Below are 13,649 nucleotides of genomic sequence, written 5' to 3' on the forward strand. Positions count from 1 at the left end.
ATGTTGTTAAGATCACCTCTCAGCCTTATCTTTTCAAGACTTTCCATGTACTGTAATTTCTTAATTCATTATTTCTGGGGTACGATAACCTGGAAGTGGTTAGCCTAAATCTCTAGATTCAGTTTCTGTCTCTTTCTCCCTGATTCCAAACTTGCAGCAAACAAAAGAGGTCCCAATTTATGTAAATAAATTATAATAATATTTAGTAGTATTGCAGCATCCAGCACCACAACTGTTGCTTTCCCTGTACTAATAACACTGCCTATTTCTTGTCAAGAAGAAATATGAATATGCAGAATAATCTTTATATCAGTTCTTATAAGCTAAGTTCATACAGCTTTGGGGCTTGTTTCACGTGTGCATTACCTGACAGGCCAGAGGTTGATTTACCTCCATAGCTTTGCACGTGCATATCCTCACAGTTCAGAGTAAAGCAAGAGGGTAATCTGCCACTGACATACACTGATATAACCATTTTGATATGCTGGAAAATGTTGAACAGATCAGCTAACTGGAGACAGTTTAGTAAATCTCAGGTTATCCAAGGTTCATCCAAATTACATCAAAGATTCATGCAGAGTCTGTTTAAGAGCTGACTACATACTGCTATACTCCCTACATTGCTGATAAAACCTGAAAACTTTTGCTTTTTGGTTGGACCATAATCATAGTGGGATTTTTTTCTCAATGTTCATAATTATTTTCAGTAATTTATCAGCACTGTAATTTTCTACCGCTTCGTCTTTATGCACATATTGACTGTTCCTCCCAAGGACATTTCCCTTGCTGTCAGACAATGACAGGATTAAATAAGGGGGTTTTAGACCCTTTTGCCTCTTTACAATTAGCAAACAGACTGAAAATGGAAATGAAGCATCTTGTTTACTCCTTTCTTTCCTCCATTACAGCAGCTTTCAGAGAAGCCAAACAAAATATGTTTTAGCACTTCACATAATCATTGTTGTGCTCAATGAAATTAGGGAAATTTGTTAAAGCTGACAATTCCTGGCTACTATAACTCATACTGTAAGTGGTGAGTAGCCACAAACAAAGGAAGCCCATGCAAAGCTGTGGTTCTGTGTTAGGCACCTCTAATGCTGGGACCAATCTTCAAGAGGCAGTGTTACAAGTGGTCAGTATGTGCAGGAAGCATCTGTAAGTATTCAGTAAGCCCATTTATGTACCATCAGAGCAGACTTTGAAAAAGTCTTGGTTTCCTTTGAATATGCTCTTCTGAACACCAAACTTGTTATTTAGACATTTTCATGTGACTAGATTTGTTCTGAACAGCATGACCAGAAAAGCCATTTTGCAAAGATGTCGACATGTGTGAATACTCATTCCTTTGTGGCTTGTGCTGCAGTGAAAATAGCACAGAAGGCAAGAGAACAGCTAAGGGACTAACAGCATAATTCTCCAACTTATGGGATAGACACCCTATATTGGAGGAATATTACTATCAAATTGAAGCATATTGGAAAGTCTGAGCTCAGCATGCTTGAGTCTGCCCTTTGCTTCACCATGTGGGTAGACCCTAAAAAAAAAAATCCTTTTGCAAAAGTGAGCACTGTTGAAACATCCTTTCCATCTCTAGTTTCTTCACCTTATGCCCTCCCAGGTGTGTTACTTCACCATATGTGGGTAGCACATCAGAATGCAACAGAAAGTGAATTTATTTCTATATGATGCTCCTGAGACAGTATCTCTAATCCTTCTCGTTCTTATTTATTGTACTGGTATTGTATTTCTTTACATTGAACTTACCATCATTTCCTAACAGAAGTAGAGAAGAGCTCACCTCTCCTAAAATAAGCAAAATTATGGCTATGTTTTCCTTCTACTGTCCCTCCCTAATGGGACTGTTGCCATTTTGAGTAATGAACCTCTACTTTAATTCCTCCTTCTTTTCTGCAACAACAAAAGAAGAAAAGGGACTATAAATCATTCAGAAGAAGAAATACTTTTGTGTGTGTGTGTGTGTGTGTGTGTTATGCTTGATTAAGTGTTCTTCATATTTATGCACTTCTCAGGAAAAATAAAATAAAAATCTAGATTAGCACTTGATCTGAATTCATAGTTTGCTTTGACATGAAAAGTCATTAAAAGAAAATCTTATTGACGAGGCAGCCAAATGGCTTTGGAGAAGGGTCAGGCATCAAGCCTCTCCAGTCCACAATCAACTGAACAGGACCAGAAGCCAGTCAAAAGTCAATAATTTATTAATAACAAAAATTAGAATGTGCAAAACAAATGATTCAATTGCTCACACCCACTGACTGATGCCCAGGCAGTTCCTGAGCACCTTCCCCCAACCAATTCTCTCCCTTAGTATGACATCATATGGTATGAAGTATCACTTTGGCCGGTTTGGATCAGCTGTCCTGGCTATGTCTTCTTCCATCTTCATTTGCACCTCAGCCTACTTACTGGTTCAAAATCTGCTTATCAACAATCAAAATCAAAATTATTCTAATCTTTAATCCAAAATGTACCACTATACCAGATACTAGGAAGAAAAATAACTATTCCAGCTGAAACCAGGACAAGACATTTATCTGATTGGTCTGAACTTTAACAGGGCTTCAGCCAGGCTGTGATCATTATTAAGATATCATATGCAAAATGCAGCATGTTTTTGACAGTACCTGTCAGCTACTGAGAGATTTTTCCCTAATAAAACATGCTATGAGCTCTGACAGTCATGTAGTCAAATGTTTACCTGTTTGTCCAGATATCAGTTCACTTAAATATCATTATGCTTACACTGTCTCCAGGCGTGTTCTTTAAGCAGGGTACACTGCTGTGCAGACACTTTATTCTATCTTCTGCAAAATGTATTAAAGATGTAAGATTTGAATCACAGGCTAATGAGTAGCTGTAGACTTTGAGGCAATTCAAGAGCTTAGGAGAAAACCCTTGGCCCCGTGGATGAGTGTATGCCTAAAGGGAAATTAAATCAAGACCGATAAAGCTTAAGAGCCCTAAGAAAGGGGTATTGCTGGTGCTTGCTCTTAAAACTGTCCGGTGAAGGCTGTTATCTTCCCCAAATTTCATGAATATAATTTAGCAATTTGCTAGTGAGGGAAGCAGCTGTGGTCTTTGCTCAGCTCATGTTGGTATTATGTTATTTTAGGTAACCACGAAGTGCACAGCAGATTCACTGGGTCTAGTTCCAGGCACAAATATCAAGAAACACTTGAAAACAGAAAACATCATAAATTGTGTAGGAAGAGATTATTCTATCAAAGTCACTTAGTTGGTTAAACCAGGTAACAAAGATGTAAGAGTTTCAATAAATATGAGCATTTTCCTGAATCACCTGAGGATAATGTCATTCCAGTAAATATTACTGAGTGGTACTTCCAATCATCTTTGTCCTTAGTTGCTCAGTTTCTGAGAAAATATGTGTATGTGGGTTGACTTTCTAAGAGCATTTCTGTAGTGCCACATGAAAATTAAATAAGAAAGATCAATAAAGGAATTATAACATAGATAAGGTAGAGGCCAAAGAGAACGAGACATTTTTGCTGACATAGGAACTACTTTAATGAAGAAAGGTTACTAGTGAAATTCCTGAAATAAAGATTTTGGGACAAATCTAACTTTATGTTTTCTTTAAAACTGTGGGCATAGAATTACAACTGATTCTGATATTTGCTGATACTGGGGTGACAATGTGAGATGGAAGATTTGTATGGTTGTCAGAACATACTCAAATCCATCAGAGAATATGACAAAATGCAAAAATGTGAAGAACAAAAACCTGTGCTGAAGGACAAATTTGAAGAAATTATACAGCAAGCTGAGAGCCCATTATGTAGAAACCACAGAAATGGGGAAAAGACTTGGATGAATCAAGGATGTAGCAGAAGCAACGATTCAGAAAAAAAAATACTGGGAGAGTTGTTAAAAATGGCAAATGTTGGGCATGAAATACTTCTGGTCTGAAACTGAAGTGTTCAAAATGTCTGTAAAAGCAGAAAAGGAAAAGAAAAGAAAAGAGAAGAAAAGAAAAGAGAAGAAAGAAAAGAGAAGAAAAGAAAAGAAAAGAGAAGAAAAGAAAAGAGAAGAAGAGAAAAGAAAAGAGGAGAAAAGAAAAGAGAAGAAAAGAGAAGAAAAGAGAAGAAAAGAAGAAAAGAAAAGAAAAGGAAAGAAAAGGAAAGGAAAGGAAAGGAAAGGAAAGGAAAGGAAAGGAAAGGAAAGGAAAGGAAAGGAAAGGAAAGGAAAGGAAAGGAAAGGAAAGGAAAGGAAAGGAAAGGAAAGGAAAGGAAAGGAAAGGAAAGGAAAGGAAAGGAAAGGAAAGGAAAGGAAAGGAAAGGAAAGGAAAGGAAAGAAAAGAAAAGAAAAGAAAAGAAAAGAAAAGAAAAGAAAAGAAAAGAAAAGAAAAGGAAAAGAAAAGGAAAAGAGAAAAGAAAAGAAAAGAGGAGAGGAGAGAAGAGGAGAGGAGAGAAGAGGAGAGGAGAGAAGAGAAAAGAAAAGAAAAGAACCAAAACCAACCACCCACCCACCCCCTCAAATGAACAAAAAAAACCCCAGAAAAACAAATGTCTGGAATGGTAGGAATCTCTTAAGATGACTCTTTCATCAGATCAATTAAAATATGGAAATGTACCCATCTATTATCTCTATTAGACATGTCACTAATAACTGTATGTGCCTTCAGTGTAGTGCAGCTGTGTCTAAAAGTATTTAAAGACTGGGGAATGTTGTTATTTTGCAAAGAAATGTTAACATTTCATCTGAAAGTTAAGTTATGAATACAAATTGAGAATCTTAATCTGAACTAGGTGATTAGAGGAATTGTTAAAATGATATGGATTAGTCCAAGTTTAGTGAACAAAAAAATGGCTGAGAAGTAGGTAGAATTTTTCACTGTAAAAATATTGAAACAGTAAATGCTAGGAAAGAAAGGGAATGATTTAAGGTAAAGGATGGTGTTTGCAAAAGAAATGCAATCATGAAATTAAGGAAATCAGCCTAAATGAAACAGACCCTGAACTTAGAATTCTACATCTATAGAAGAAAGTAAATTCCTTAACAGCTGTGTAATGGGATATATGAGGGCAGACCTGAATCCCTGACATTCTACCAGCTCGACTTCTGAATGAGATTCAAAGATACAATGTTCACTACACAGATAGCAAAATGTATTAAGGCTGTTCATGTTTGCAGGGGATGAGGAAGGACTGTGATTAAGAGTCTAATGAGACACCAAAGACAATCAACAATGTCATCAGACCCACAATGCCAATATTGAATGCTTGCATAGACTCAGAGGAAATGGGTTTTCTATCAGCTATGCTCTCACAAAAAATTCATCTGGTAGTGGCAAAGATCTTAGAAATCCATTTTTAAAAGTCACCTTAAAACTATAAATTTACTGCCAAATTATTCAGTTTGTTCATCCAACTCTTTTTGTGATGTGTGAGAAAAATGAATTTAACTATTTTGAAGCCATATATATGCTCCTTTTTTTAATCAGTGAACTCCTAGAGATAATAGAATTTATTCATGAAATTTACACTTCAGTGGTGTAAGAAAATGGTACAAAATCATAAATGCAAGGTAACAGAAAATATTGAAGCAAGTACTGCTCTGTAATTCAACTGAAGATTTTATTTACATCACAAGCCATCATAAAGTTAAGATACAGTTGCTCTGTATCAGCGACAAGGAGGTAGTGTTTGGAGGTGCCTGCATTGTTCTGTTGCTTTTGTACAGAATGACTTATAAAGCCAATGTCCATGGCATCCTCTTTTAAGAAAGCTGTCCCAAAGACTGAATCAGATGGAAAAACTAATTCCCATTGGCTTTGAACAGTGATTTAATATTATGTGATAGCTGAAGCAATCTTGTTGAATTTCAGAGAAGGTGTTCACATCTGCAGCAGATGGACATGCAGGAGTTGATCTCATTTAATGTTTGGAGACAAAAAAAAATTAAAAATCTAATAACCTCAAACAGACTTCATAGATTATGAATGAAAAGGTATCTTGCGGTCTGGCCTTGAACAGAATACTTGGTATGGAACTTCCTTTTCACCCAGTCCTTTAGAAATATGTGATTTTTTTAATTATTTTTTTTTTCAGTGACAAAGAGTAAGTGCAAATTGTTACAGCGAATAATTCAATATCTCTTCATATCCCTTACTTCAAATTTGAATTTACCTAGTAGTCACCTGGTTTATGATAGTACATCTAACATTTCAGTAATTTCCATTTACCTTATGTACATAGACAGAGACTACTCTCACTCCCTTTTGCCATAGGCTGTCCTGTTGTCAAATAGTCCTTTGTCATAATCATGGACCCATTTTTAAAAAACTGCTTCTCAGAGTGGAAGCAGAATCTTCACTTTTTACTACTGATTGTCTGCTTTGCTTGTTGTCTGTATTAAAACCCGTTGGTTTATTTGTTTTGTTTTGTTTTGGGTTTTTTTGCTGTAATCCACTTATGATGCTATCCAGTTCATTCCCTATCAGTAATTTGTCATCTTTGTTATTTTTCATGTCCCCATTACATGTGTCATCTGCAAATTCTATCAGCAATGATTTTAAGTTTTCTCTCAGATCATCAACAATGTTCAAGACTTAAGAAAGATGAATAGCTCTCAGCAGCCACTCACCAGACATTCATGTAGTTTTTAATGATTTGTCATCCATAATCATACTGTGAGACAGCCATTTTAATCCATTTTAGGTGAGTCAGGGGGATTTAGATCATTATTTTCATTCATCAAATAACACACATCTTAAGTCTTATGAAGCCTGAGTACCTGATACATGGCTAAACCTTGATGCAACCATTTTAGGGAAGGGGCAACTGAGTCATGTTGTAACTGCCATGTAGTTGTGTTACTGGGGTATTTACAGCCAAACTATGGTCTTTTGTACACCTAGGCATGATATATCAACATTATGACCTTTATCAACCAAGTTTATAGCGCCATAAGCTTGTAATCAGTTTGACAAGACTTCTTAATGACTAACGCAGCCTTGTTATTCCAGCCTCCTTTCTTTCTAAATCAACTGAAACCAATACTAGCCAGCCATTATTTTGCCTAGGAAGAATGTCAGGGTCATATCACCTACTCTATTCCAAATATTGGAGCAACATTAGCTTCCCTTCAACCTTCTGGATCTTCTCAGTCAACAATACAACAAGCTCTTCAGACAGCTCTCTTAAGATTTTTGCTCACAAGTAATCCAGATGTAGTATTCTAATTTGATTTAATTTAATGCCTTTTATACTAATTGGCAGAAAATACTTTTGTCCTCATTGGATAAGATTATCCTTTCTCTCATTTTTATCTAGTAAAGTAGCAGTTCCATCATTACTATTTCCTTTATTCTTTTGTCCTTATTAGCCTTAATTCTGCAGGCTCCTCTTGCTAGTTTTCTACAATCCCCAGTTTATAATCCCTATTAATTTCCAGTAAATTTCCATCTTTTGTAAAAATAGATTTATTCAGATGTTTGTTTCCTAGATAATACAGTGTTTGTTTGTTGCTTGTTTCTTCTTTTTTTCTTTTTCTTTTTTTTTTTCTTAAGTAGAGGGTGTACCTTGTGCTGTGAATTTCACAAACATATATTGAAAACAGTTTCCACTTTAAAGCACTGTGGTTCTCATACCTATTTTCAGGTCCCCTGCCCAGAACATGTTCAGTTCAGTACCCCACTGTTTTCTCTCTCTCCTCCAGTAGTGGGTGAACAGACGTCCCACAATGGCATGTACCCTGTGAAGCATAACCACAGTGCAGGGGTAGAGGGTTACGGGGAATAGCGTAACAAAAGGCTGAAAGAGATGTGGAGGAAGGACTCGGACTGGGGCACAGGACAGCAGAAGATTGAGACCAGGGCTCTATTGGGCTGTCCCACTAACACATATAAATCATAAGCCTGTAGTAGTTACTCCATTACATAGTCCTGTCCTAGTCAATTACTTTTGGCCATAGCCCTTCTCTGTTCCCTTTACCAAATGCCTGCCACAGATGTCCTCAAACAGAATCACTTTGGATTTGGTATTCTGATCATGATACCACGTGAAAGAGACAAAGTTCTCCCAAGGTACTTTCTCAATACTGGGAAACAAAGTCAGTCATAGAGCACAGTTTAAGCAGATGTAACTTTAAGCTTAAGGAAATGTACACACAAATCCCTGCAAAAGCAAGCCACCTTGATTTGTGTGTGACTTTTCTCAGCTGCTTGTAAGGGAACAAGTTTTATGATCATCTTGGTTTTCCGTTGTGCAGGAGGGGAGCTTCTTCTTTTTGTTCCTCCAGATTGCCTCAATAGAGAGACTCTCTCCAGGGAAGAAGAGACCTGTGGGCACAAGGGCAGATGGAGTGCAGATATGATGTCAAATGTGTTTTAACACAGCTGGTAGAATGCTATAAACCAGGGCGTTTGGACTTTGATTGAGGAGGGATTTGCATGAATTCCAGATGTTCACTATATGATCAGTCTTGCTATGTACACAAGTGTGTCCCCATGCACTTGTAAAACAAAGCCTGCCTAACCTAGGGAGTGAATAAGGGCACACTTGCTTTCCTGGAAGTATTCTGTTTGCTTTCCATTCAGATCTCATGTGTCAGGTCATGCACAGTTTCAGTGAGGCTCATGAGATTAATATGGGACTTTATGGTTGCTATGGACTTTATGATGTAATACCTTGATTTCACTGAAACTGAAGTATTTTTACATATGAAAATAAAATTAAAATTATGATGACTAAAAGTAACCTATCTGCACCTTTAGAGATGGACACAGATGATCATATTTCATGTACAAATCAATATTTGAACTGGAGGTTAGGAAAAAGTCTTCCCTATAGGTAGGTCCTGCTGTAATTGTTTCTAAAACCTCTCTTGCCACGTTCTTTGATGTTCCTGACTTGAAATAGTGCAGCAATTTCTCAGTTCTTGTCAGTCAGTGTTAATTTACTTTGTAATAAACAAGATTGGTATTGGACCCTTCATATTTCTCAGAGAACAACAGTCCAACTCTTTCCAAAGACATCAGCATTTTAGTGTTAAAAAGCCTAAAGCCCTGATGTAGTCTCAACAAAAGCTATACATGAAGGCTGTTATCTGTGGACTAAGCCTTTTATTTTCATTCTCTGCAAGTGATATTACAGCTAAAAGCTACTTAAAGAAAGGTGACTACTAAATGAAATAGAAACAGGGAGCTGGAAATTACCAGGATTAAAGACACCATCAGTTTTAGGTGGAAGATTTCAGGAAAACCAAAGCCAGAAGATTTGATTTGTTTGGGTTCACTGACTCTGAAGCAGAGAGGAAGAGGTCACTGGGTTTGTTGCTCGCGCTCTCCCCCGCCTCCCCATCCCCCTAGGAGTTATGGCACTTGAAGCTGAAAGACTTTGGTCTTTCAAGACAGATATTTCAGCTGCTGAAGACAGCATTTGAAACTATCTTCCCTGGCTCTAGTTGTACTCAGATTTTAAAACCACACCCTTGCCTATTATATCATCAAGACTGGAAATGATGGGCTCTGTTTAGAGAGTGAATCTGTTGAGGACCATGAAAAGTAGCAAGTCTTCATATATTTATGTGGAGATGTGGATGTGGAGACAGTCTTGGTAGAAGTTCTGGAACTTGAAAACTTAAGTAAAGCCCACAGTGCAAACCAGATGTCTCCAAACTAAGCAGGATATTGATAGAAACATTGTTATTGCCAAACTGGGAATGCAGCCCCCAGGATGGTACCAACACTGTGAGCCTTGTGACAATTCACTGGAGTAGCTCAATTGCTCCCGATGCAGCGGCCACAGCAGTGTGTCTACAAACTGTGGGTGCTTACCACGGTCCTATCAATTGGCTGTGCTATAAGTATGACCACAATTTCATCTTCCCAGGGGGACCAGAAGTCTGAAAAGCAACCTACTGAGGCAGATAACTCAGTTAGGATTTTCATGGTTAAGATTTCATCATGGCTCAGGGTAAATCACTGAAATAACACATTTCAAATTACTCACCATTAAAATGTAAATACCTGTTCCTCACAGGATTGCAGTGAGATTCCACTCACCCTTTTCCATTGTTTTTCACATTAAGGCATTTACTTGAGTGCAAGTGTTTTCCAGATGCTTATTGTCCAAATGAGATGCAAACAAGGTTTTCTTTATTAAACATTCATTGTCTTACTGTTTGAAAACTTCAGTCTGATTTTACCAACTGGCTATACTTCCTTTTCATACAGATAGAACATCCTGAATACCAAATAATCCTCAAAGTGTGTTTAAGCACAGTATTACTGGAACAAGACGGCTGCACCATTTTTTAATTTTCCCATGGGGAAACAAAAAGGCAAACCTGCAATAAATCTCTAGGTAAATCTTGCTTTAGTGGAGATTAGTCAGAGACATCCTTAATTCAGAGGCAACTAATTTATTCCTAAATCCAATAGAAAATACTGTTATCAGTGCCAGGATTCTGCAGAGGTTGAGGAAATTACATAGTTGAATGAAAGTAATTTTGTAACACTTTAATGACAAAATAAAATTGCACTGTTGTTCATACTGGTTGCAAAGGAAACACTGAGCTAGCAAAAGACTTCACAGTGTCTCTATAATAGCAAAATATTTCTTATTATAGGAGGATGTATATGATTCCACATTCCTCCTCCACAAGGAGGAGAGTCCTACAGAGAGATGAAAAAGTGGCATCTAGATGCCTCTCTTCTCTCTGTGAGTAGTTGAAAAGCAGGGGTTAGCAATGATAAACAGAAAAATCGTTTAAAATTAACTATGCCTTGAAAGAGGAAGGTTAGTATTTAATGAGGTTCTTTATTGGTAGTTTTTTATCATGAGATAAATGGTTCTGCACGAGTCACTTTTTTTCTTGCCAGTTTAAAAGTTAAAAAGTCCTGAGCCAAAAAGCTGTGATTTCCAAATGAAAACAAGGTGGGTGGCACTGCTGTGCTTTAGACTCCCATAAAGAGCTTGCTCTCCTACTCTTCCCAGTGACTGTCATTTCAGAGAAGATTCAGCTGATCAGTTCATAGTTGACTATAATTCAGCTCTCAGCTGGTTTTCTGAGGCCCCGTCTGGTCAATTCAGTCAAAGAGGACAGACAATGATTCAGTTCACCCCAAAGAAGGCACCTGCATTTCATCATAGGAATCACACCTTAGCTTTCCTAAGGTGAGTCTTCCTCTTGGTCTTCCTGACCAAGACTTACTTGCCTGCAACAAAAGCTCAGGATGATGAGCTTGGGTCAGACTCCTTTGCTGCCATGCCCTTTCCTGCTGAAGATACTAATTCCATGGATGTGAATTGGAGCTAGTCCAAGGCTTCTTAATATGTTGCACTCAAAGATGAATTTTTGTTTGTTTGTATTTTTTTGAGATACAGAAACGCCATGAGAAAGGGGCAGCAAATTAGAATAGAATAGAATAGAATAGAATAGAATAGAATAGAATAGAATAGAATAGAATAGAATAGAATAGAATAGAATAGAATAGAATAGAATAGAATAGAATAGAAGTAGAGTAGAACAGAACAGAACTATTTCAGTTGAGTGACCTAAAATGATCATCTAGTCTGACCACTTCAGGACTGAACAAAAATTAAAGCCTGTTACGGAGGAATTACCAAAATGCCTCTTATGCATTGTCTGGCATGTGGCATCAATCACCTCTCTAGGGAGTTGTTCTGGTTTTTAACCACCCTTTCAGTAAAGAAATGCTTCCTAATGAAACTGAAGATGAGGATGAAGAAGATTTACCATCACATGTTAAAGACACAAAGTGGGGGAGGTGGCCACTCCTTATGGAATAGCCTTCCTCTCCTTTCTGGGCAACAATGCTTTACACATCACAGTCCTGCCATGCACACACACACAAAAACCCACAGTAGATTCAAGGTCATGCTAGCAGTTCCCACATGTGCCTCAGATCAGCTGTGCATGTGCTGTGGCACCCTCCTCATGCTGGTTACTGGCACTGTAAAGAACTCTTAACATGATCTGGTAAAAAAACGTTTCAGCAGCTGTTTCAACATATACAGCTTAATACCATGAGAAAAGGTATTCACCAAGTACCATACAATCTGAGTATTTCCATTGCAGGAGAAATACGTTGAAGCAAAAAGAAGTTAAATATTTTTTAAAAAAACCTATATCTATATTTATAATGATTCCTGCAAAGTCTCATATTTTCTGTGGAATTTTGTGGTGAAATCTTCTGGCTTGGATCCTTTATGACCGAAAGGCTGGGAAGGGAGCTAAAGCAGCAGAATTGCAAAAGAATCACAAATTCTAGTTCTTTTACTTCATTAGCTCTCTTGTCTTATTCTCTTTTAAGAAACATACGTGATAAAGCCTCAGGTTGACATAATCATGTCCTTTCACGTTGTCACACGATTTAATTAATATTGAAGAATCCATTTGGATATCAATTATAACAGCATATATCCAGTATAGCTTCTCCATTTCAATGGTATTGCAGCAGTATGTAACTACAGTGATCTCAGAATGAGTCCTGAAGCCTTTGTTATTCTCTGAAAAATGCAATTGCTACTCACTTACCTCATTCTGAATTTCAATGAAGCCTTTAGTATTATCTCTCAGTTCCAGTTTTAAGTATTGATTGTAACCTACTGTGTGACATATACAATATCCAGCTTTGCATCTTGCACCATATGAATCCATTTCCAGTAAACAGCAATGAACTTGAGGTGATCTTTGCAAGTGTACATTCAATTAGGCTAGAGGGCATTTTGTGGTTAATGTCTGTAACTGTTGTAGACTTCAATTCAGATCTAAATAAATTCTGCTTCATACCAATTCCTTTGGTAATTTGCCTATATCATAAGTTATCAACACACAATGAGGAGAGCTCAGAATTCAGATGACAGGGCAACTATCTAAAGTCAATTCTTATTTAGGGATTTCTATTGCTTTCCACTGATGTAACACCAAGCATTTGGGCTGCTCCTCTGCTTTTAAGATTATGCTTTCATGAAAGCAGCAGCTGTGTGGGAAGTTTGAGTACAGAGGATCAAGCCTTGACTTGGTGTGCAGCTGTTAAAAATGCTTAGGGTCGTCATCAGATCAGCTTTTGGGAATGGCAACTCTGTTAGTGTCATAGAAAGATGTAGAGATGTATTTAAAAGCAGAAAGAATGTTCTTTTTGGACTGCCTTTTTAACCCAGCACCTTGATTTTAAACAGCATTTTGAAGCACCATAAGTGAATCCACATCCAGAATTACATTGCCAGTAGCAACTCTCAGAAATGTCAGTAAAGATAACTTTGAATCTGACATATTGTTAAGTTTACATCACTCCTGTGTCAGTGAGACTGAACTTCTTTGCAAATCATCATTAGCTCATGTCTTATTCCATAGGCAAAAGCAATGAGAATTTTATATTTTTCAAAAAAGAAAGCAGTAGTAATGACTAAGGACATTTGTGGAAAGAAACAGCCTACTGTGTTTAGAACAAGCAACAGTAACTCCTTCAGTAGCATACATGATCTTTAGAGACTTTTGCCCTGAACAAACAAGGCCATTACCGAAGACTGCAAGTAAGAATTTGGAGAATCTCTGTAGCTTGCCATATCACTTCTGATTCCCTTCTATGGAGTTTATCAGATCTCTGCAAATCAAAGAGAAGGTGGGAAAAAAGCACTATG

This window comes from Dryobates pubescens, chromosome 5 (genome assembly GCF_014839835.1).
Source record: "Dryobates pubescens isolate bDryPub1 chromosome 5, bDryPub1.pri, whole genome shotgun sequence".
Taxonomy (NCBI): Eukaryota; Metazoa; Chordata; class Aves; order Piciformes; family Picidae; genus Dryobates; species Dryobates pubescens.